At 44.6% G+C, this 25,943-nt stretch overlaps 1 protein-coding gene across 7 annotated transcripts in view; it reads left to right on the top strand.

The window, feature by feature from the left end:
- RIPOR1 (RHO family interacting cell polarization regulator 1) overlaps nt 1–25,943 on the top strand; it is a 184,187-nt gene that overhangs the window by 90,362 nt on the left and 67,882 nt on the right. Inside the window, exon 1 of one of the 7 annotated variants that reach the window (XM_068129259.2) lies at nt 25,322–25,391. The exons of the other annotated variants lie outside the window; for them this stretch is intronic. The gene's annotated coding sequence lies outside the window, so the exon portion shown is untranslated. Of the gene's footprint in view, nt 1–25,321; nt 25,392–25,943 lie in introns of those variants that run through there. 7 annotated transcript variants of the gene reach the window in all.

The following is a 25,943-nucleotide window of genomic DNA, read 5'->3' as shown; positions in this document are numbered from 1 at the left end:
GAAAGACAATCAGTGACATGGTTCTTTCAACAAAGACATCACCGAAGGGTAAAAGAAACTCAACAGATTGATATACTGAGTTCAGAAAGTAAACCCAAGTCAAGAAAAAAAATATATTCCATATTAAATGCCAAGTCTGTACATACCTGGGAGATGTTCTGCATTGTTAAATGTTATTTTGTTTTGCAACTAAAACGTTCAGCTTGTGTACCATCAGTGAGTGCCGATTGTTTTTCCTGTTGTTGTCGAAAAGGTCATTGGTATGGACTGGTTTTTATATCACAGTGAAAGCTATCTTTATGCAGTATTTATCTTTACAGAAACTAATATGGTTAATACGCATTTGAGTGACTATTTTGCAAATAATGTGCTTCCGAAGGAATTCATCGTAACTTGACAGCAATGGTGTGATGGCAAAACAGGAGCAATCTATATGAATTTTTGTGCACATGAGTGTTAATGTTGTGTGCAGATTCACTTATCTGCTTTCTTCGGAAAGTTGAAAGTGCTTTCATGATGCAACGTCTGCACAATCTTTGGAGGCCCTTTTCAAATGGTTACAATTGTATCGTTCCTTGTTCTGAATATTCTCCATTGCAATATGTTTGCGTTTCTCTTCTTGTGTATTTTCTATGTTAACGGTTGGGGGGTTTTAACTAATTTCTTTTGGCAATTCTGAGCAACCTCTTATTACCATACAAATGAAGCGAAACAACAGTTGTCATGAATAATGCGTGATGAGCAAAGCTGATGCCTTAGGAGGTTATTCTTGCATTTGACTGAATCTCAGTCGGGTTCAAAAGTAGGAGGATTGATCAAGGTTGACGTGGACGTTTTATTATAGATTGAAACACATTTCTTTGCTCAAATTTGGTCATATTGTCTACCCTTGTACAAAGTTATTCCTCAAGGTTATTTGGCAAGTGAAATCGATGCCGGTCCAAGTCAAAGCAGTTGTAGGGGATAACTTAGAATGTCCCAACCCTTCTCCGCAAGACTACCCGTGGTTACTTTTAGACCTTGTGAGGATGACCTTTATTGTACAGTAGGGTGTTATTTACCCTGAGAACATGCCGGGGTCACCATTTGTCTATTGCTTGTCTCGCTTCATTGAGTATGAAGTCACTCTCAGACTGTGCATTGATGGATTACTCATGTTCAGGAAATTGCACGTGATTTAAACTGTACACTTTTGCCATAAACTTTTTGGCAACGGTTGAACCTTGAATTTTTTTTTGTGTGGGTATTCGATCCGATGATGGATCGCTTTGACACTGGTGTACCCCACATCCATTGCTTTGAATAATAATAATAATAATAATATGAGCAATACATTTTATTTATGTAGCACTTTTCAAATACAAAGACATGTCAAAGTACTGAACAAGGGAAATCAGTTGATCAAGTAAAAAAAAAAAGATAAAAAAAAGAAATGTAATATGAATCAAAGTAGAGTAGAACAAAATTACATAAAAAACAAATATCAATGATAAAAACAATCAAATTTCATAAATTACAAAACAATGGGGGAAAAGAAAAATCAAATTACATACAATGGGAATAATATCGTCGACCAGTCCTTTTTGCAAAGCAGGTTACCTTAAAAGCAGGCAATAAAGTTGGGTTTTAAGCCTAGATTTAAACCTTGACCTCAATAAATGATTGACCCGGGTCTTATCGGGTCTCATTATATCTCATCATATTCTTCAATAAATTGTTTCCCTTTCACTGCTAGCATTCCAGGAGATCTGTTTCAATAGCCAGACACTCCTTTCAATTAAATGACACATTGGACTAAACTTGTTGAATTTCAAGTGAGAATAAATGATTATTCACTCACTTCCAACACTGCCATATAAACCTTCGTATAATTATTGCACCAGTGTTTTCTTCATTGTGTTTTTGTTTGCTGCACTACTCCTCCTGCAGTTCAACATAGGTGCCATCCAATCTTAGGTTATATCCAGACTTGCTACATCGGATCAGCATAACCCCAATTAGTGTATAGGGGTGTTTTTATTTTTGCTGGTGGTCTTGCTCGGGGATGGGGGGGGGGGGGGTGGGTGGGCAGGGGTATGCCGGGAGGGATGGGACTCAAATTGTCTATGCGAATGTGTATTGTGCAGCGCCGCCTCTAGGTGGGAGTAGGTATTACAAGTCCCAACATTTGTAGTGCAGTCTTCCACCTATTCCAGTGCAGTGAGGTGTTTTGAATTGAGCAGCAAGATGTATTTTGAAATACACGTTTGAATAAGGATAATAACATACCCCCTATGCCTTGTATTTGTTTTTTTTTGTTTTTAAATGCTTCTGTACATTGCCCTTGAGGATTGGTTTGCGAGCTACATTCCGCCATTCCAATAGAAGAGACAATTACTCTTTCATGGAAAATGTTTTTCGAGTTTGTTTTGTCCTCAAAAAAATGGACCGTAGGGGACACACATTCGTGTTTAAAGATTGGCCTTTGAAATCCCACTCAAATTGTCCCTATGAAGGGACATCAGTACAAACATCAGTACCATCAGCCATCAGTACACAAACTGCCAGTACAAACAGCCATCAGTACAAACACAAACACACAAACTGAGATTGTGTTTCATATGGTAGATATATACAAGTGTGCATATATATATATATATATATATTTATATATATATATATATATATATATATATATATATATATATATATATATATATATATATATATATATATATATATATATATATATATATATATATATATACACATACATACATATACCCTTGGACCCTGCTATTCGTGGGGGGATACGTTTTGGGAAAATTCGCGAATAGCGAAACCCCTGAATAGCGGGGCATTGTTTCAATGGAAAAAGGGTGGATAGGTTCATGAGTCACGAAAATCCACGAATAGAGCGGACCAAACCGCGAGGCAAATCCCACGAATGTCGACGATAATCCACAAAGGTTTTATAAATACCGCATGTGAAGATAACGGTTCACGAAAAAAATTTTTTGCGCCCCTGAAAAACTCCGAATTCGCGGAACACAGCCACAAATAGGAAAAAAAACCCCGCGATTTTACGGAACATGTCCGCAAATAGAAAATAACCCGCAAATTTTTCCGACACTTTTCCGCAACTGCAGAAGCAGGTCACATTTTATCACCCGCGAATATGCAGAACCCGCGAATAGCGGAACCACGAATAGCGTGGAACTGCGAATAGCGGGGTCCCGACTATATATACACTAGTACTCTATGTAGGGATGGTGTGGAAAAAAAATTCTCTCATCTGCTGCATATATACTGTGTAGTGTATGTATGTTATACGTATGTGTGTATATATATATATATATATATATATATATATATATATATATATATATATATATATATATATATATATATGTACACACACACACACACACACACACACATATATATATTCCACAATGAACGGTCCGTGTTGATGCTGAATCGGCCCACACACCCTCCTCCCCCTCCCCCTTTCCTTTGTAGAAGATGTTTCTTTCAAGGGTTATCATTGTATGCTTTATTCTACATTCGGTTTCATCATTCTGAGAGGTTTGGATATCACCATGCCTCAAAAGGACACCCTTCTGTCATAGGGGCATCGTTCTGTTTAACTATCGTGTTGCTTGTTTATTCCTGCTGTACTAGTCACAAAAATGTGAATGGTCAATTTCCTTCTCCTTTAGTTGTTTCAATAACTCCTAATGTCGTGTCTTCCTTTTTATTTATTGCAGTATTTTTACTGGTATGTGTGAATAGTATTTTTATTTTACAAGCACATGCCAATGATATTTTTGCTGGTATGTGCTTATAGTATTTTGACGGTATATGATAATAGTACTTCTACTACAGTATGTGCAAGCCTGGTGTGGGTTTAATGGTTAAGGTGGCTGGCTTAAGATCTTGAGTTAAAGCCCCTGTCATGCCGTTGAAATAACACCAGGTGGGTTGACTCAGCATGTCATCCTTTCGAGGTTGGCAAAATAAGTACCAGCTTTTCTGACAACAGAGGGGCACTGCATCAGGGGCGCAGCCATGCTTCCTGGAAAATGATGCAACCAGCAGCCACAGGCTGCATACGGAACTAAAACGGCACTCTGTAGAGCGCATACCTCCGCCAGGCTACACGGTTTACTTTTTGAATGCCACTGATAGGCCGATTCTGTTTCTGGACCTGATCCAACATGTAATTGGCTTATTCTTGTTATTTACCCAACTCGTCCACCAACTTTCGTCCGAATCTGTCCACAACCTTTTGAGATATCATGCTCTACATCAATGGTCAAGAATCAATTAAAAAAATTATCGTGTCTGTATTCGGATCTTCACCAAAATCGAAGCAATTTGTCTTTGTCATGCACCCAACCTGTCCACCAAGTTTCGTCAGAATAAGTCCTTAACTTTTTGAGATATTGTGCTACATATTTTTTTAAATCCCTGACATTCAATGGTAAAGAATCACTTTAAAATTCTCTGATCCGGATCCAGATCTTCACCAAAATTGAATCAATTCTTCCTTGTCACATACCCAATCGGTCCACCAAGTTTTGTCCAAATCCATTGACAACCTATGGTAATTAAGCTTTTGAGATAACCTTTTCACAGAAGGCGGGTGAAAACACAACCTCCACCAACCTTCGGTGGTGGAACTAACAACAACAACAACAACTGCTAAGTGTTAATAGTATTTTTTACTGGTAAGTGTTAATCATATTTTTATTGGTACGTGGTGATTATTAGCCCCTGTTGGACTTAGTCCAAAACGGGGGCTTATGGATTGGGCCTCGTCCGTCCCTCCATGTATGTATCCACAAACATATCTCCAAGAGATATGGACCGGTTTTGTTTATGCTTGGCAAAAAGAAAATACATGATGGTATACATATGCACATCATTTTGTTTTGCGATGCGATCAAAGATTGCCGACTGGTGGCAATTTTGTTATTTAAATGTGTCCCCAACCATTTCTTGGACATGCATTGTCTGGTTTTGTTCAAACTTGGCACAAGCACAGTCAATGATGGCATACACGTGCACCTCACTTTATTTTACGATCTAATCAAAGATGGCCGACTGGTAGACTGGCAGCCATTTTAGTTGTTACAAAAATAAACCAAAACAAAAAAACCCTGATGTTGAACACGTCCTCAACCATTTCTTGGACATGCACTTACCGATCTTGTTCAAACTTTGCACACAAATAACGAATGATGGGTTACATAATTATGCACTTCATTTATTTTCGAGATCAGATCCAAGATGTCTGACTGGTGGCCATTTTGTTACTTAAACGTGTCCCCAACCATTTATTGACATGTATGGACCGATTTTGTTCACACTTTGCACAAAGACAATACATGAAAGTCATGTATGAACAATACAAAGACAATACAATACACATATGCAGAGCTTGTTTTGTAATCTGACCAAAGATGGCCGATTGACGGAATTTAACACTGTACAGCAAAATTACTAAAACAAGGGGGCTGTGACATTTTATGTCTTTCGTCTTGTTTATTTAGTTGTACATATTGATTCTATTTTTACTGATGACGTGTGTTGCACATGGGTTTGTCTTCTTCTCAATTCTTTCTCCATTTACAACCACCTAAAGAAATCAAAACGCGGTGTACCAGCAATAAATCTACAGAAAATGTAATCGTTTTCTAAACACACATGCTGGATTTAAATCGATGTTTTTATTTGTATTTTGTATTTTGTATTTGGACTTTATTCCCGTCAAGAGATGTTGCAATCCGGTGGCCACAGTTTATTTCATTTCCAATGTTTTTAGCTAACTTGGAAGCAGTGGATACTTTTGTTGGAATGCAGGCTTTGTCAACCTGTTTGTATTCAACTATAGATTTATAAACACCTGGCCTAGAAAAAAAAATCATCTTGAGGTCAAGGCAATGGACGTGGGGTACACCTATTTTTATATGATGGATACAGGTGGACATAGAAACTTATCTACTAACCATTGCCTGGTGATTCAGCACATCTAATTGTATAAGAACACGTTCTGATGGACCTGTGCTCCCAAGTTTGACACTGGACATTTTATTTTCCTCATTCACTAATGGAAATGTTTCATCCCTATTTATCTGTATTCAGCAATCTCACTTTAGCTCGGAAGCATTTAATGATGGACGTTTTACCACTCTGCATTTCATTGTTGTTCAACAGGAAAGTCCCTTTTTCTCAGGGAAAAATACCAGGAACTGCATTACACGTGTTTTCAAGTCAATGGATTTTTCTAGGCATTGATGCATTATCTAAGGAAAAGATCACCGAGCTCTGCAACTTGTAAATAATCTCCATTTCTCGTCTATCGAGCTTCTATCACTGTTCATGTATGATGAACTGAAATGTCCAAAAGCCAATGTATTATGGCCCATAATGGAACAGATATGTGGCTTAATTCCCATCGTTCAAATCTCCAGTAGTCAGGGAACATAAACATTTGCAGTGATGTGTCGAAATAAAGAGAGGTCTCATGATACAACTGATTTGGAAGAATTTGTACAGCGTAGCCCGTAGGTTAATGCCATCTAGAACAGGATTTATCTGTCCATATGTCCCCAGAAACGTCCACCAATGGAGCTGAGGATCTGGTCACATGACAGGGAGACAGCATTAGTAACCATTACAGTTGCATATTTTACAAAAAGGAAATATAATAAGCTTCTGTGGAACATTTTGGGGTCCCAGCAGGTGTCGTAAGGTAGGTATGAGGTTTCAGAAATTCCTAAATACAATTATGATTTTGAAATGCGATCAACACTGACCTTGCTTCTGAATCCAGAAGTGAACAGATGATAACGGTTTCCTGGTTTGATATCTCAATACAATTGTGATTTAACATAATTTGATATATTACTATCATAGTATTGATTTGTGATTGGAATGATGCTCTTTGGAATGAAATTATAGAGAAAGTGCTGTCAATGTCTGACGTTCGACTGAAGGTGGTGCAGCAATGTGGAATTTATTGGTTCATCGTTTTCCATTCGCTGTTTTTTATTTATTTATTTATTTATTTATTTTTACCCAAGCCATTCACGAACCTGCTGTGAATGCCTGACTTTCGACTGAAGGTGGCACAGCAATGTGGAATTTATTGGTTCATCATTTGCCATTTGCTGTTTTTTGTTTTTTTTTAAACCCAATTCATTCACCAACAGGCCTGTCCTTTCCCTTATAAGTGTTTCCCCTGTAAATACCCCCATCAATTGGCTTGGTAAAGATCGCACCCTAGTTAGTCCATGAACAATACGTAGCGAATGATCTAATGTCTATGTCTATGTCTATGTCTATGTCTATGCATACTCTATGTCTAAAGTCATATAATTCACGGCTTACATTATTTGCTAACTGCTAACTGGTATCCCCACCCAGGTTATACTATCCTCTTCGACTAGAGTATCAAAGAAGCCCAGCTACGACGTTATTAGACTATCGATCTTGTTTTATTTTTTTGTTTGATTAATTTGGTTTCACCTCTATTTGCTTTTTGAAACATGAAAATAAAGAGCACTTGTTCATCATCAGTGGGATAACTGAAATGTGGATTGTGAGGAGATTTGATCTATTTTGCTCAAAGAAAGGAAAGGGTCTCAAAACATGGATTTTCACATTTTAAAGACTTGAAAATGGTGTAACATTTACCTTGGTTTTATGTTTGTTTTTTGGTTGCGGAGGTAGAATGTGCTGTATTTTGTTCCAAATATGACATTCCACATGTTTGAGACTAAAATAAAGCAATTTCCACCCATATACCTTGCTATAAATGAAATGCTATCCATATGTACTAGTCCAAAATCCAGTTCCAAAATATGTGCCTGGTGAGGCCTTGCTTTGTAGAATCCTTCCTTTTAGAGGGGATGTTACATCACTTGGTTGAGGTTACAGATCACGTGATATCGCATCGATATCCAGTCATGAACATTAAAGAACCCGTGACAATACTGTACAGTACTTGAAAGCAAGTTACTCGGTCATGATGTCATCTGCTGGGCAATAGAAGTTCACGGTTCACGTTTCACGTTTCACGGTTCACGCGTGTAAAGAAAACTGGACAAACGTAGTATGACTTGGTCTGGGCCATAGAACGCCTTTCATGTTTCACGTTTCACGTGTCACGTTTCACGCGTGAAAGGCGGAATGAACATGCACACTTTTTCTATGCGTGAACATGCACATCTTCTTCTTTAAGTCGTCATTTTATGTCTTTTGGAAAAAAATTAAGACTGAGTTTATGACAACACAAATCTATAGATTGAATTTAATGAAAACAAATATAACTTTGTAAGCGCAAGAGAAGAGAGGTCTCACCACCCAGTCTGAACGTTTTCAAAAGTAGACTCGCTAGACTACTAGACAAATTACCCTAGCCTAGATCATCACGACCAACACCACATTATCCAAATTAATAGGTACCAACCTGAGAGTAATGATGAGCTTTTGTTCTGCTTCGATCGATTTTCTCCAGTTTGTTTGACCTGGCTGTAGATGTTCCAGGACGAGGGTCTTCAAGGCATCGTAAGTCCTGTATGACATCCTGGTATAATTGAAAAACAGTTCTTCATCGGGATTGTCAAGCAGATAACGGAATGTTCGGTGGAATTCACCACGGGTTTCTCTCAGAAGGAAGTGCTCTTGGCTCCAAATTCTGTGCCTTTTTCTCTTCCTCCGTCTTAGTAGAAGCAGAATGAGGCAATCTTCTTCATCCGAAGAGTCCATGTTGACGGTTACTCGGCCAAAGCAGAACTGGCGCGCAACACGTGAACAGCCAAGCGTGAAATCCTATGGCCCAGGGTCCGATTGTTCACGTGAACGTGAACCGTGAAACGTGAACCGTGAACTTCTATGGCCCAGCAGCCTAATGGTTGTTATTTGACATGACTTTCCCTCAAATATCACCTTTTTGCACATTACTGTACTTCTCAAATCCGCCATAAATGATTTCCCTCTTTGTGATTACTGACAACTTTGTGTGCTCGTGATATTCCCTCAGTGCTCAAGGTTGTGTAAGTGCACGTTGCACTTTGAACAATAATTTCACTAGTTAAATGGTTAGGGTTAATGTTGTTTTTAATGTCATGAGGATTACTGCCGGATTTTCCCCCGTCTATCATCGTGCTTGAAGCAGGGGTTAATGCATGCTGATGGTGGTCTTTGAGATTTTAATTAAATAGACGCCATCACATTCCCAATATAATGACTGCCATGCATCCATGCAGCCATTTAGAGTCGTCATTTGGGGGTTTAGATGAGAGTATTTCCTAATCTTCTTTAATCAATAATCCTCCATCAGACAAAATCCTTTTGCCTTCTCAAGAGAGTTTGGATGCTTTAGGATTTCCTTTGCTTTGTGGTTTTAAAGAATCTATTTTTTCTTTATTTTAGCCTGCTTTTTGAAATAACACACGCACAACACACGCACAACACACGCACAACACACGCACAACACACGCACAACACACGCACAACACACGCACAACACACGCACAACACACGCACAACACACGCACTACACACGCACTACACACGCACAACACACGCACAAACACACGCACAACACACGCACTACACACGCACTACACACGCACTACACACGCACTACACACGCACTACACACGCACTACACACACACACACACACACACACACCACACGACACCACACACTACACTACACATTACACTACACATTACACTACACTGCACACACACTGCACACACACTGCACACACACACGCACACTGCACACACAAAACACACAATACACATACATGTATATTTTATTTTTTTAAATATATTTATATTATATATAAATTTATATATATACACTACCGGTCAAAAGTTTTAGAACACCTCGATTTTTCCAGTTTTTATTGAAATTTACGCAGTTTAATGTCTCAATGTACTCTGAAATTTAGCATAGAACAAATAAACAATTGGAGATAAAAAAGAAATCATAGAATCATTTTGTTTAACAAAATTTTATTTAAATTTTTGACTCAGCAAAGTAGCCACCTTTTGCAGATATAACCGCCGAACACACTCGTGACATTCTTTCTACAATGGAAATCAAATATTGTTCGGGAAGTTTTTCCCAACACTGTTGCAGAAGTTCCTACAAATGTGTTGCATTTGTAGGTTGCTTTGCTTTCACCCTTCTGTCCAGTTCATCCCAAACCAGCTCGATGGGGTTTAAGTCTGGAGACTGTTTTATGTATGTGTGGAGGGGTGTGCGTTTGGGGGGAGGGGTGTGGGGGTGTTTGTGTGTGGGTGTGGGGGGTGGGGTGGATATGTGTGTATGTGGGGGGGGGGGGGTTGGGGTGTGCGTGTGGAGGAAGGGGGGTTGGATGTGTGGGTGGGTGTGTGTGTGTGTGGGTGTGTGTGTGTATGTGTGGAGGGGTGTGCGTGTGGGTGGAGGGTGTGGGTGTGTGTGTGGAGGGGTATGTGTGGGGATGTGTGTGTGTGGGGATGTGTGTGTGTGGGGATGTGGGTGTGGGGGGGGGGGTGGATATGTGTGTTTGTGGGGAGGGGTTTGGGGGGTGTGTGTGGGGAGGGGTTTGGGGTGTGTGTGTGTGTGTGTGTGTGCACGCACGTGTAAGTGTGGAGGGGTGTATGTGTGTGTGTTGGAGGTGGGGGGGGGGGGATGTGTGCGTGTGTTTGTGTGTGTGTTTATGTGTGGATGTGCGTTTTTGTGGATGTGTGTGTGGGTGTCGGGGGGTGGGTGGATATGTGTGTGTGTGGAGGGTGTGGGGCGGGGGGGGGGGCGGGGGGTTGGGGTGTGCGTGTGGAGGGGGGAGGGTTGGGTGTGTGTGTGTGTGGAGGGTGTGTGTGTGTGTGGAGGGGTGTGGGGGGAGGGGTGTGGGCATGTTTGTGTGTGTGTGTGTGTGTGTTAGGGGCGGGGGGGGGGATGTGTGTGTGTGTGTGTGTGTGTGTGTGTGTGTGTGTGTGTGTGTGTGTGTGTGTGTGTGTGTGTGTGTGTGTGTGTGTGTGTGTGTGTGTGTGTGTGTGTTGGGGGTGGGGGGGGGGATGTGTGCATGTGTTTGTGTGTGTGTGTATATATGTGGGTGGGGGGTAGGGGGAATGTGTGTGTGGGGATGTGTGTGTGTGTGTGTGTGTGTGTGTGTGTGGGGGGGGGGATGTGTCTTGAGGGGTGGGGGGGGAGGGTGATGTGCGTTTGTCTGGATGTGTGTGTGTGTGTGTGTGTGTGTGTGTGTGTGTGTGTGTGTGTGTGTGTGTGTGTGTGTGTAGGGGGGGGGGATGTGTATGTGGGGGGGGGGGGGGGGTTGGGGTGTGTGTGTGTGTGTGTGTGTGTGTGTGTGTGTGTGTTTGGAGGGTATGCGTGGGGGAGGAGGGGGGGGGGGGTTGGATATGTGTGTGTGTGTGTGTGTGGAGGGGTTGGGGTGTGCATGTGGAGGAGGGGGGGTTGGATGTGTTTGTGTGTGTGTGTGTGTGTGTGTGTGTGTGTGTGTGTGTGTGTATGTGTGGAGGGGTGTGTGTGTTGGGGTTGGGGGGGGGTGGGGGTGGGGGGATGTGTTTGTGTGTGTGTGTGTATGTGTGGAGGTGCGTGTGTGTCGGTGTGTGTGTGTGTGTGGTGGGGTGTGTGTGTGTGTATGGGTGGAGGGGTGTGCGTGTGGGTGGAGGGGTGTGGGGTTGTTTGTGTGTGTGTGTTGGGGGTGGGGGGATTTGTGTGTGTGTTAGGGGTGGGAGTGTGTGTGTGTGTGTGTTAAGGGTGGGGGGTGTGTGTGTGTTGGGGGTTGGGGGATTTGTGTGTGTGTGTGTGTGTGGGGGGGGGGGGGGGATGTGCGTTTGTCTGGATATGTGTGTGTGTGGGGGGGGGAGGGGTGTGGGGGTGTTTGTGTGTGTGTGTGTGTGTGTGTTGGGTGTGGGGTGTGTGTGTGTGTTGGGGGTGGGGTGTGTGTGTGTTGGGGGTGGGGTGTGTGTGTGTGTGTGTGTGTGTGTTTGGGGGGGGGGGGAGGGATGTGTGTGTGTGTGTGTGTGTGTGGAGTTGGTGTGTGTTTGGAGGGGTGTGGGGGTGTGGGTGGGGGTAGGGGATGTGTGTGTGTGTGTGTGTGTGTGTGTGTGTGTGTGTGTGTGTGTGTGTGTGTGTGTGTGTGTGTGTGTGTGTGTGTGTGTGTCAGGGTTGTATCCAAGGGGTTGTGTCAAAGCATGTCCAATGAAAGTGGGGTTGTATCAAAAGTGGGGTTGTATCAAAAGTGGGTGCGAGTAAACCGGTCATCACTGCCAGCAGTTTTAAACCAATTTAATAACACTAAACACCAATTCCCATTGAACATACTGTGGTGCTCACCAATTTGGGGTCTCACTCCCCCGATTTTTCCTTCTGTGCCCTTGCACAATTTCAGGGCTGGGTCGTGTGGCTCACCAGCGGGTCCGCTCATCTGCACACCTCCGCCACTGAACGTCGCCACCCGAGCTTACCTAGCTCCTCACCCTAACCTACCTGTGGAAGGCCCTCCCTGGCACTTACCCCCTAATGCCCCCGCTGGCATCGGGCTACCCGGGTCCTCTCCTTGGGATCCTCGGTCCCCATTGAATTCTACTTGGCTCCCAGAGCCTACCTGCGGCCTCACCTGGCCGACAGACTACCAGTGGTGGAGTGCCCAACCAACCATTCTCACGAACAGGCCACACGCCCAGCCATTCCATACACTCATGCACCCAACAAAACACTTCTGTGCAACTACCCGCACCACTGATGTCAATATCCAACCACAATTTACCTACTCTCTCTACCTAACTTTGATCTACCCTCCCCGGGTACTCGTGAAGGGGTCCATCCTTCCCCCATCCACTCCTTCGCACCATACACTCCACTCCACGTATTCCACACCACTCACTCCACACCATTCATTCCACACACCTGTACTTCACTTGCAGGTCAATCGCTCAAAACACACACACACACACACACACACACACACACACACACACACACACACACACACACACACACACACACACCTCTTGAGCATTGCCTCATTTCAATAAGCTCACCGGGAATCTCATTCCAATTCCTCATTTCATTCGAAACCTCCTGCTCACACACACAGCATCATTGAAGCTATCTATTTCCCCTAATATTAGTGCTCCCCGTCATCCCTTATACTATGCACATCCCACTTCATTATCAACCAACTACTCTACTCTACGTCCCCACTACAGTTACAATGTCACTACTTAAATCTTGTTCACCTATCGTCATTCTTCTAGGTCCCTATACATTATCCTAACCCTCCCGGGCTAGTTTTCACTGCCACCCTAAAACTATAGCTCCTCTGCCCAACTAGATATGAGGGATGGTAGAGCTACCATCCCTCTACACTATAGGTTCTCAAAGTGGTCCCTACCGCCCCCCAGTGGGCGCTGGGAACTTTCGGGGGGGCGCTTGAGAGTCCACGGGCGGTATGGGGGCGCTGGCAATGATTTGGGGGGCACTGGCGATTTAGAGGAGCAGCGGCGATTTGGAGCGCTCATTGGGCTTCCTTCAGTCTGAACAGGTTACCCGGCGCCATTCGGCAAAATGTCCATCCAATCAACGACCACATTCTTTCCCCCTCCGCATGGTTTTTATGATCACATATTCGCTGATGTCGTGTAGGTATTAGGTTTGACCCGTTTCCATGCCCTCTTCTCAACCGTGGTTGAGTTTCTGTCGGAAATTGATACGGAGCTATCAGAGAAAGTGAATGCGATTGAGAATGATGTGGCTTACCTCACGGACATATTCAGTATACTGAATGATGTCAACAAACAACTCCAGGGTGACCATATGACGCTGATTAAAGCAAAGAAAGTGATCGGTGCATTCGTAACCAAGGCGACTCTGCACAGGGAAACCCTCGGCCGCAGAGATAGGTACCACTTTCCCGAGTTGGCAAAGGAAACTGCTGTTTCTGATGAAGAGCTGCTCGTTTATTGCAATCACCTTGAGAAGATTCGTGGAGATATGGAGCAGCATTTCAGAGACATGCTAGAACTGTCGGTGCCAGAATGGGTGATCAACCCATTCAAATGTGACATTCAAGATGTGAAGCGTGAATTACAGGACGAAATTATCAACCTCCACAATGACGATGATTGCGAAGGCAAGATTCTCGCAGCATGAATACGGCAAATTCTGGATTCTGGAGCGGGGCGAATACCCCGCAATGTGGACAGAGGCAGAACTGCTGCTGATGGCGTTCCCCACATCCTACCTCGTTGAAAGAGGGTTCAGCGCCGTGATGGTGCTGCTGACCAAGTATCGAAACCGCCTTGACATTACCAAGAGGGGCGATCTGCGTCTCTACCTCACTGAGATGGAGCCAGACGTTCGTAATCTCGCAGCAAGTCACCAGGCCCACCCTGCACACTAACGGTATTTGGGCCTGTGATAACAGATTCCCAGTTTGACTCACCTGGACCTGTTCTGCTGAAACATTGTAGGTCGTGCAAAATAAAATAAAAAGTAAAGTAAAATAAATAAAATATTATTCAGAAAATATTTGGCTTCTGTTATTTTTGCTTCCTATCTATATAGATTCTGGGTGTCCGACCACAAACGATAGGGCAAGGGGGGGCATTGGGCCGGTCCAAGAGGGCAGAAGGGGGCGGTAGTCCAAAAAAGTTTGAGAACCACTGCTCTACACCATATTCCATTCGCCATCACTATCACTATTCCAGTCTACTATCTTGAGCCTCTCGGTGCGGGAATGCATTTTTACTGCTCGGCTTCGAAAAACCGGCTATGCGTGTGGATGGTCTGTCTCCTGTTGGTTGGGTCTGTCCGGCATTTACGATTCTGAGGAGGAGGTTTTGTCGGCCGAGATTCCACGGTCCATCCCGGCGCAAGGCCTTGCGCTCCCAAGCGCGATGGCCCAACCTCGCCCAGTTGGAGCGTCGCGCCCCCTAGGGGGCGCAGGTCCGACCCGGCCTTTCTCCCCTGGAATCGCGCCGGTCGCCGGAACGACGCGGCACCGACCATACAGGGCGGAGCCCGGCCCGAATCGTGCACGGTGCTCCGTGCAGGAGCGACGCGGCAACGATCCCGGCTGGCCCCCGCAGCACACAAAGCGCACACGCCCAGAGAGCTCGCGTTGGCTATACGTCGGCCTAGACGCTAACCCGGTTAATGTCGATGCTCACCTCGCATGCTCACACCACGCGTTCCTTTCTTTACTCATACATCTCGGCGCTCCAACGCCTCATACAACTCACCCATTCGATCACCGCACGCTCTCGTGCACACCACCCAGGCACACTCACACACTCCGTTACACACCTCTCTCGCGCACACCCTGGCGCACTCTCCTCGGTTACATCCTCTGTAACACTCGTGGGTGTGCACCCTTGCACATACCCACTCAGCACACACCTACCCATGGGTGTGCACTCTTTTGCACACCCAATAACGCGCTTGGTGTGCTCTCCCGCACATGCTCCACAACCAACTCACACTCCGTGTCGCACTCTGCACACATACACTCCGATGTGCACTCGCTCTCGCACTCGGTATCACACTCTCACTCCGGCGCACACTTTTTTCTCACACGCGCACCATTCACTTTCACGCAGAGCACAAAGGACCTTCCACGAACGCCCGGGTGCCGTCTGGATCCCAAGCGCGCGAAAAATCCTTTCGCGACAAACACTTTTCCGCAAAACCTATTCGTGCCATACACCACCCTACTCACCTTGGTGCTTCCTCCTCTTCGCTCCCCCACCTGCAAACTTTCATTCTGGTTATTAAGCACAGCATCACGATGCGAATCCAGACTTTGTGTGCATTCCATCTCAATCTCCGATCATGCCTCTATGCCTGCCGTCTCTCCAATCCCAATTTCCACTATTGCTTCGATTGGTTCGATTTTAATTTCTTTTTCCATTTGAATTAATTCTTTTTCTTTATTCAGCTCGACGACCGCTGGCGCCAATAAAATAAAATTCTCCTCCACCTCGGCGGTCGCCGGCTTCCCCATACCCCGCGTCGCGATTTCTATACCCGTCCACGTATCTTTGCTTTGCTCAGCCTCGCTCAACCCGCGCTCCTCGAGTCGCGCTACCTCGTCGCGTACCCCCGCAACCTTTTCGCCCGATCTGCGGTCAATGTCTCTCCCATATTTTTCTATGTGGCCACCCATTCTGCTTTCAAACCCCGTTAACCCATTCTTCACTCCTTCCATTAAATTCTCCCGGGTGGCCAGTCTGTTTTCCAACCCCGTTATCCCTTTGTTCATGTGGCTACTCACGTCCTTCAACTTGCCCCCTAATTTACTTTCTAACCCCCCTATTTGGTCTCCCATATCATTTCTCAACCACCCAATTTGGTTCTCTAATCCCCCAAATTTGCTGTCTAATCCCTCAAATTTGCTGTCTAATCTCCCCAATTTGACTTCTAACCCCCCAATTTGACTTCCCAATTGCTTTCCCTGAGTATCCATCTTATCATTTAGCTTCTCAAGGCTTGCCGCGAGTTGAATCATAGAGGTTCATATCTATTGGTGCTGCGGGCTCGGCTCTCGCCGCCACGTGCGAGGCGCCGCCATTTTGGCCATTTTGTGCGCCTGCAACCCCTGCTACCGCACCCTCATTGCTTTCCGCCTCCATCTCTCCCACTTCTTCCCTGGGGTCCTGGGTTGACTCGAACCCTTCTTCTATCTCCCCCACCGGCATCCGATCGCCTTGATTATCCATGGCACGATTTAATTTGGATCTTTTAATAAAAATTTCGGCCGCTCAAAATTTTGACCAAATTTGTTCAGATGATATATAAAATTTGTTTCGGTCCAATCCCACTCCCAGACACCAATTGTTACAGATTCGGGGGTCGGCTCTCCCCTTATCAAGGGGGGGAGGGGTTAATCCCCTTGTCCTTTAAGCTGGCCGTCCTGAGACCTGGAGCTATTACGTCACTTCCGGTCAGCGCTGAATAGGGTGGTAGGCCAAATTGTTCCTATTACCTAATTACCAGCGCCTTCCGGGAAGCGAGGAAATGAGCCCCGCCCGAGCCGCGGCGTTAATGGACACGCCGAGCGAAGCGAGCCGCGACTCAGGCCGTTAACAAAGACTAACCCGATTATAGCGGTTCCAAAATCGTGCCACAGGTACTCAATGGAAAGAAAGGACGGAGGCGATCGGATTAGGGAAAAACCAAGAAATAACAAGGTGATTTATTGTCCCCCGTCGCACAGCGGAGCGAAAGGGGGACTATGGTTTTCCCCTCCGTCCGTGTGTCCGTCCGTCCGTCCGTCCGTCCGTCCGTGCGTGCGTGCGTGTGCGTGCGTGCGTAAGCGAAGGACCGCATTCGAATTTGGTGTGTGGGTGCAACCCACGTAAAAATCCAAGATGGCCACCGCCATGTATGTCTGAACCTTGTGACCGGAATATCTTGAAAAATAAGCGAAGTACCAATGTCTAATCTAGTGTGTGGGTGTATCTAGGCACAAGGAAGAACGCTGTTTAAAATTGGGTCGCCACGTCAAAATCCAAGATGGCCGCCGCCATGTATGTCTGAACCTTGTGAGATTAATATTGTTACAGACGCGGTTGTGGATGTTAGTTTACCGAGCGGTTTGGTATGACCGCGTCTGCACAGTTTACCCGATTATACTCGAACGTTGGCCGAGTCGCGCTACGCTAAATCAATTGAGGAAAGGACACAACGGCTGGGTTAAAATGACACGACACCAGGGGTACAGTTCTCAAGACCTCCGGAGGAGGTTATAATATTGCGGAACGTTAGATTACAAGGACAAGAGAGACAGCATAGTAAGGTAGGCACTTAATCACGGTCTTATAGTAACCCCGACAGACGACAGATAAACAGGACAAGACTGACTCACACGGGGATTGATGGCAAGGAAGGGCAGGTAGTCGAGGCTCAAGGTGCACCTTGGCGCAGGGGCAGAATCGACCCGGTCCGGTCCAGAGATGCGGGAGGTCTCGTCGCGCTGGAGGTGGCGTCTGTTTCTCCTTCGTGGCTGAGGCGCATCTGACGTCACGTCCGGTAAGTGGCTGCGTATATCCGGCGGGGAGTGACACGCCCTCGGCTCGTTAGCTCCGCCCCAGATGGCATCGGCCCGTTGCTTCTTATTGGGTGCGGGGGTTACCGGGCTCCGCCCTTGACGAGGAGCTGACAGCCAGCCCCTTCGTGGTAACCCCGTGGGCGCACATGGCAATGGCGGCTAACCAAGCCGGTGTGAGGACGCACACTCCCCGCACCGCGGCCGCGCCGCCCCCGCTGTGGTTGTAGTTGTTGTTATTGTTTCATGAGGAAGATGGGAGGAGGTATGGGGAGGTCCTAAACTCACTACTGGTGCCATACAATCACATTCTGGTGCAACGAAGAGTCAGAATTAATGGAAACGAGTCCTTAACTGACATAGACTAAGAATAGCTAGCAAGATGTCCGAAAGTTGTCTACGTGAGATGCGGTGGACCTGGGCACGACATTTAATGGGGGCAGAAGGGGAAGGTCGGTTCTACAGAGTGTTGTTGACAGACAATGGGACTAGGGAATGGGGGATTGGGGATAGTTGGGGAGTATTGGGGAAATAGGGGAATATTTACAAGCGGATATGGAGGCCAAATCCCATATCCGCAACAATATCTTGAAAAATAAGCGAAGTACCAACTTCTAATTTGGTGTATCTCGGCATAAGGAAGAACGCTATTGAAAATTGGGTCGCCACGTCAAAATCCAAGATGGCCACCACCATATATATGTCTGAACCTTGTGAGCGAAATATCTCGAAAAATAAGCGAAGTACCAACTTCTAATCTGGTGTGTGGCTGTATCTAGGCATAAGGAAGAACGCTATTGAAAATTGGGTCGCCACGTCAAAATCCAAGATGGCCGCCGCCATGTATGTCTGAACCTTGTGAGATGAATATCTTGAAAAATAAGCGAAGTACCAACTTCTAATTTGGTGTGTGGGTGTATCAAGGCATAAGGAAGAACGCTGTTTAGAATTGGGTCGCCACATCAAAATCCAAGATGGCCGCCTTGCGTCTTCCACTTTGTCAACTTACATCACTTCACCGACGGGGGACCAAGGCGTAACGCTTGTTTACAATCAAAAAGAAGAGGAAAGGAATGAATGTACAAGAAGAAGAAGAAGAAGAAGGAGAAGGACACAGGGCAGGCTTAACTATACAGTCTTAACTTACAACCCCGGACAAACATACACACACACACGGGATGGTAGCTGGTAGGGTGGAAGGTCCAGGCGGATGGTCCAGGCGTTGGGGTCCGGCTCCAGGTGTCGCTCCGGTTCCGTGGGCGAAAACCCGGCAGGCAGCTTCCGCGTTTGCAATGAGCGCCGCCGTATCTCCTCTCTCGCCGTATATCTTCTCTTACAAGAGTGCCGCTGAGCAAGTCCTCGCAAGTCCGTATACGCAGTTCACCCCGAAGAAGTCCGTGAAAGAACTCCGTTTGTAATGCACGCTGCCGACCAAGTCCGTATCAAAAGGCAGTCCGTGGCGCAGTCCGTGAAAGGGCTTTGTGCTCGCGCTTATATATCGTGCTTTTTGATCACCACGCGCTCCACAAAGGCCACGCCCGCCAGTGATATTTCATCAGCCCTGGTTGGCTGGTAAGGGCTTACCGGCTCTGCCTTTGACGGCTCGTTGACGTGGCCACACCTTGTTCCTGGCGCTCCGCCCCCTTCTTCCTCGAGCCGACCGCATGGTCAATGGCGGCGCCTGTGCGAATGCTAACCAAGGCGCGTAACAGAATTGGAGAGAGGTCGCAAAATGGACGAAAGGGCCTACTCCTTATTTGATTGATGCAACGCAGATTCAACTATTGGAAACACAGCCTTAACTAACACATAATAAGGAAATAACTGAGTTCCTATGGTGGCCTACGTGTTGCTTGCGGACTAAGGGTGCAACCTTTAACCTTTTAATGTCATATTTACAAGTGATTATTATTTACAAAAGTGTGGGTTCTAAAACCGCAACAATATATATGATTATATATATATATATATATATGATTATATATATATATATATATATATATATATATATATATATATATATATATATATATATATATATATACACATACATACATACATACAGTGTGTATCAAAAAAAAGGTAATCCGAATTCAAGGGGTTAATATGCAAAGGTTATTTATTTGGACAATTTACATGTGGTTTACTAATTAAGAGGAGATCCTCAGCTTTCCATTGATACCTTCCATGCATCATTGCTGAGTTGTCATCGGAACTGATGAGTTTTCATCACTGATGAGTTTTCATCACTGATGATGAGTGATGAGTTATCATCAACGGAAGTAATCAACAGACTTCCGTTGAACTTGGGGACGACTAAGAAGAAGACCTTTGTTGGTCGAAAGCTTGTCGAAAATTAAAGATCGACGTCCTGAAGCTACGTCCGCGTCTGATTTAATCTCCCGATTATTTTTTTTATTGCAAATGAGACGCCCTGATCGTACTGTGGAGTTTCTACTATTTCTCACAGTTATATATATATATATATATATATATATATATATATATATATATATATATATATATATATATTAGGGTGGGCTTCAAAAAAGCAAAATGCAGATTTTCTCCGGGACATGGTCTATTTGTGTTCCTTTTTATGTCAAAGGAAACCACACCAAATTTGAATGGAATCCAATAATATTTAGGGGTGCCACATCAGTGATGAATTTTCCCCCATGCAAAAATAGGAATTCCCATTTTTTGGGCTGTATATACACAAAATAAATACATAATTATATATATACATTAAATATAATATTAAAAATAAATATATAGTAAATATACATTAAATAATAAATATACATCAATACACATTATACATTATATATATACAATATATTAAACATACAGTTTTGAGACTTCCTATGATCACTATCTGGGCAATTTTCATGCATGTTTTGTACAGGTTCCCGGGGTCAGGGGTACGCTTTTTTAGTGTGTAATATGTAGGCCTAACTTATTGACTGTGGCTCTTTTGTAGAGAGTGACCCTGTGGAGTAAGAATTAACAGGATTTTACCCACATTCTTGCTTATTTTGCAGATATGGCATGTGCTAGTACCAGTGTTTCATTGAAAACTCGGGCTCAGGATAATGTGTATCTCATTGGGTCCACTTCTGGAGATGCCATCAAAGGTGCCAAGCTCCCGACTGTGCATCAATCTCTTGTCCTGTTTTTCCATCACCTGAAGAAGGAGAATCGCACTGCCCGGGAGAGTGCAACCCTCACCATTGAAGAGGTTGTGAAGTTCTGGGAAAAAGCTCACCTACCTACAACGACGAAGCAGCACTGCATCCATCGTTTGGAGAGGCTATATGAAGAATGGAGGAGCCTCCAAAAAGGTGCAAAGCGGGGTGGTGTGACCCAAGAGAAAAAGGAAGCACCCTTCAAGGCCTCCTTGGAGAAGACGTTTGATCTTAGGCATGCAGATTCGGAGGCCATAATCACCAACCCCGAGGACAGGAAGTTTCTTCACGATCAATTCTCAGAGAGGAAGGCTTCAATGGGATCTGTAGACACTGTGTTGGAAGCAAAAACGTTATTGTGTGTTTGAAAGATCAGCAGCCACGAGATGATTATCGTGAACTCCTAGAACTGACTGTCATCTACATGGGAGGAATCCCACCTCGTGGAATCCGGATCATGGCTCCAGGAGCAATGCACAGAGCCAGAAGATGGATGGCAAAAGCACTATATTCACTACAGGTGTTCATGTTTCGGTCAGAGTTCCACTTGACACTTCGAGAGGCGAGAGAACTCCGAGCCTTCAACATTTTTGTCTGCCTTGTGTATGTACAGGCTTAGTTTCGGGCTCCACAAGCTATTGAGGCTCCCCTGAATGACATTAACCTCTTCAAGAAGTTTGAAAAGTTTGAACAAATCAATCAGAAGATGGCTCAGGCAGCCTTGAAGGCACTTGGCCGCCACACGTGGTACATGAGCCCAGTACTAGTGGCATTTGCATTCTTTGACACCAGAATTGACAAAGAAAGCAAGATCAATATGATTGAAGCATTGAAAAATGACGGTGAAAACCCCTCTCCAAAGAGACCAGCTATCAAACGAGGAACCGCCCTGTCAATCGCTGGCCTCATAACAAAACACACCAAGCATTTCTTCAGCATCCTAGGGACCCCAACTGATTGGATGGATAAGGATACTGGTTCATGGGAGCAAGAAACCAGCTTTCAGGAAGCAAAGAAAGCCGTCAGTGGCTTAGTCGTGGTGAACGACAGGGCAGAAAGGGGTGTCGCATTGATACAAGACTACAATAAGCTCCTTACAAAGGATGAAGAGCAAAAGCAAGCTCTGCTCCAAGTTGTTGCTGCTCACAGGAAGATGTACCCCGATGCCAAGAAGGCAACAGTGGTGAAACAGGCCCAGAAATAGGAGTTACATTTCTCATTATATTTGGGTTTTTTAATATTATGTGATATGGTGTCTCTTCATTTTATGAACTGAACATTTGGAATGTTATCATTGAATTTGAGTTTTCATAGCAATATCGTGCTATTTGTGCAGCTATTGTAACTTGTGTTTGCTAGAATACAAAGAAAGTGAGTGGAGGGTGGATTTTCATAAAACAAACTTCTGGTTTTGCTTTCGATCCATATATAGAAAAGTTTTGTAGACACCTTTAGTTTGAAGGCTGATGTGGCACCCCTAAATAAAATCAGATTGCTTTCATAATTTGGTGTCTTTTCATTTTGGAACAAAAGGAATAACATAAAGCCATGTCCCAGTAAATATTTTAAAAAAATTATTTTGAGCACCACCCTAATATATATATATATATATATATATATATATATAAAAGCAAAGATTTGCGGTTGGGAGTAAATCCAAATGACTCCATGGTAAGATCTCCAACCCTTAATTGAACCAACAATGACTCAAATATGCATATAAGGGGATGTTGAGATGATTTTATCACTCTTGAGGAAGATTAACGGAGGTGTGTGGCTTTGTCACATGTTGTTAATCGAAACGTTGTCATTGTTCAATTAAAGTTGGAGATCTTACCATAGAGTCATATATATATATATATTGTGACGTTTGTAGGGGGTAGGCAATACCTTAGTCCAGGTAGTGTATAGATTAGTGTGCTCTGACTGTCGTGAAGAAGAAGAAACCTTGATATATCATAAGTAGGAAATTCCTGTAGACCGTATGTCGTGGAAGAGCTTGTATCTTCGTCCCCATGAGAGGGGTGGGGTTTGTTAATTAGTGAGGGATTATGGGTAAATTAATCCCCTGTATGTAATTGCCTCTAATCTTTTCCTGTGTCCCTTATGACACCGCACTACACCCACCTAATAAGAAATCGGCCCTTAACAACGCTAATTAAAAACCAACCGGAAAAGCAGGCATCAAGCACTACCGCTGATAACACTGACTTGGTGAGCAGACTGGCACAGGCAGGGCCATGAGCCACGCCCCAAAGAGCAGTGATTGGTCTGGTCTTTGATTGGCACAAGGACTGGTAAAATGGGACTGACTGATTGGGGGCGGACACGGAGACATCGTGGGATGACTTCAGAGCCTCGAGTACAAAATAATTGGAGCGGTGGACATTTTGCTTTTCGGGTTCTGTATCTGGTGGTGAATGGCAGACATTTCTTCTCGCTCCTTCTCGTTCTGGATCCCATAGCGAATGGTCGCATTTTGTCTTCTTGCACAAGGGGGATTCATCACGGGCAGTCGTGTTCCGACAACTTCATAGTGATCGTGAGGAGGAAGAGCTGTGGGTCGAGAGCTGCGGTTTCCTACATGAGGACGGCAAAGATGAGTGTGGCTGGAAGAGCGAACTGTGCCCGGAGGCCTGGTTTTCCCCGCCCACGCGCTTCGCGGCAAAGTGTGTGGTTCCCGCCAAGGCCTCAGACGATCTTTGACGATTCCTGACAAGATACACTCGCCCATTTGAGTGAAGTGCCACAAACCATACATTTATTTTCCAGTTATTTTATCCTTTGTCTGTATTTGGTGGGTCTGTGTGGGAGCGCTCCAATTAGGAATATAGTTTTTTTGTGCATTATCTTGTGACCGGCATTTTCTTTAATAAATCCGGTATTTTTGTACATTTTGATTCCGTGTCGGTTTGAGTTGATTCATTGCAGGTCTGAAGACTGCCGGTGGGATCCGTGAAGGTAAGCGCTTACGGCTTCTCCCCCACTTGTATCCCTCGCGTGTAACGAAGGTCCGTCATTGAATTAAACGCCTCGGATTGTTAAGCTTGTTTGGTCCTCTGTGTCACCCTGTGGTGTTAACTGTCTGTCATAAGCTTTCAAGAAATGTTTGATGTTCCTTAATGTACTCAGGTGTTGAGATAGCAGGCACCAACTTACACACACACAAAGGTAGAGGGTAGAGGTTCCACCTTCTGAAACCTGCATATCGAGGTGACAAATAACAATACACACACTTCAACCTAACAATGTGCACATTCAAGGGTGTGCATATTTTACAATTGTTGGGTCATCTCATCTCGATTGTCGAAGAGATGAACTTATAAAATAGCTTGTGATGTCTGGATGTCTGTCCATTAACTGTTTTTGCTATTTTTGCTACTCTTCCTTTGTCACCCAGCTGATTGTTCTGAAACTTGACATATGAATACAAGACAGTAGCCTGCACAATCGCTCTGGCTTCGATTTTTCTATTCTGGATCATGGGGACCCCCGGGAGTCGGGGGGAGGTGAGGGTGAGGAGGGTTAACCCCCAAACTTTGGGTCCCTACTCGTCCCTTATTTACAAACCGAAACCCGATACAGCCCTAATGTTCGATGGCCTGGTGTTGGATGTTTCCGATTTTGTATCAGGGGCCCTCCCAGGGGACCCCCCCCCGAAATCAGCACTGGTCTGAACTACAACCTCACGTGGTGACCATCAGCCCACTCGGGGATATTTTTATTTATTTTGTCGTTGATATTTAAAGAACTACACTTCAATTAAATCCTAATTTATTATGAAGGCAATTGAGGATTTATATCAAAAACCCATTTGCTTCAATCCATAATGGATAGAACTACTAAAACCCCAGTTGTTCAGCTGAGAAGTATATTTTGCTGTAATGACGCTTTTCCACTTTTTCTGGAGTGTTAAGACCACTCAGGTGAGCCAGGCCAATGTCTGGCCAGATTATGGGATGGTGACTTTAAAGCCTCCTTGATTTCCACTGGTGCTGAGAAATTTGGTCATTTCCTTCCTGTCCCTCCTATCGGGCTACGGCTAGAAACGAAGGCACCATGCCTCAAAGGGGGGTGAACATTCGCCTGTAGCAGCACTCTATTCATTAACCTGGTGACTTGACAGGTGCTGACTTCTCAAATCGAGTATGTAATTTTGTTTTTCTTTTGTTCATGATTCGTATTTATTGTTATTTGTGAAGTGGATTTGATGGTGATGACAGTATATGATATTTGAGGCGCTGCTGCTGCTGCTGATGATGATGATGTAGCTTCTTCATAACATTTGCATGTGGTTTGAAGTTGTAACGACTCTGCTTTGTCGATGAACGATCAAGAATATCCATGTTAACGTGATGCGCAATAAGATCTTGACTTTCATGTTCCATGTTAGAGCGACTCGTGTATTTTACCAACCTGTGGAATTGTAGGCCCTGGGCTGCTTTGCATGAATCTGATGTTTCTGTGCTACCACTCCTTCAGGATCTGCAGTCTAAACTATAACGGCACTCGGTAGAGAGCATACCTCCGCCAGCCTGAACAGTTTATGTTTTGTATCCCACTGATACCGGATCTGGATCCGAACCTGATGCAAAATCGAATCTGTTTGTTCTCGTCGCCGAACCAACTTATCCATCAAATTTTGTCATAATCCATCCATAATCTTTTGAAATATCATGCCCTATCGATTTTAGCCTG

The sequence above is a fragment of the Myxine glutinosa genome, chromosome 9 (assembly GCF_964187855.1).
Source record: "Myxine glutinosa chromosome 9, kmMyxGlut1.1, whole genome shotgun sequence".
NCBI lineage: Eukaryota > Metazoa > Chordata > Myxini > Myxiniformes > Myxinidae > Myxine > Myxine glutinosa.
This window is presented reverse-complemented; position numbering and strand designations above follow the sequence as displayed.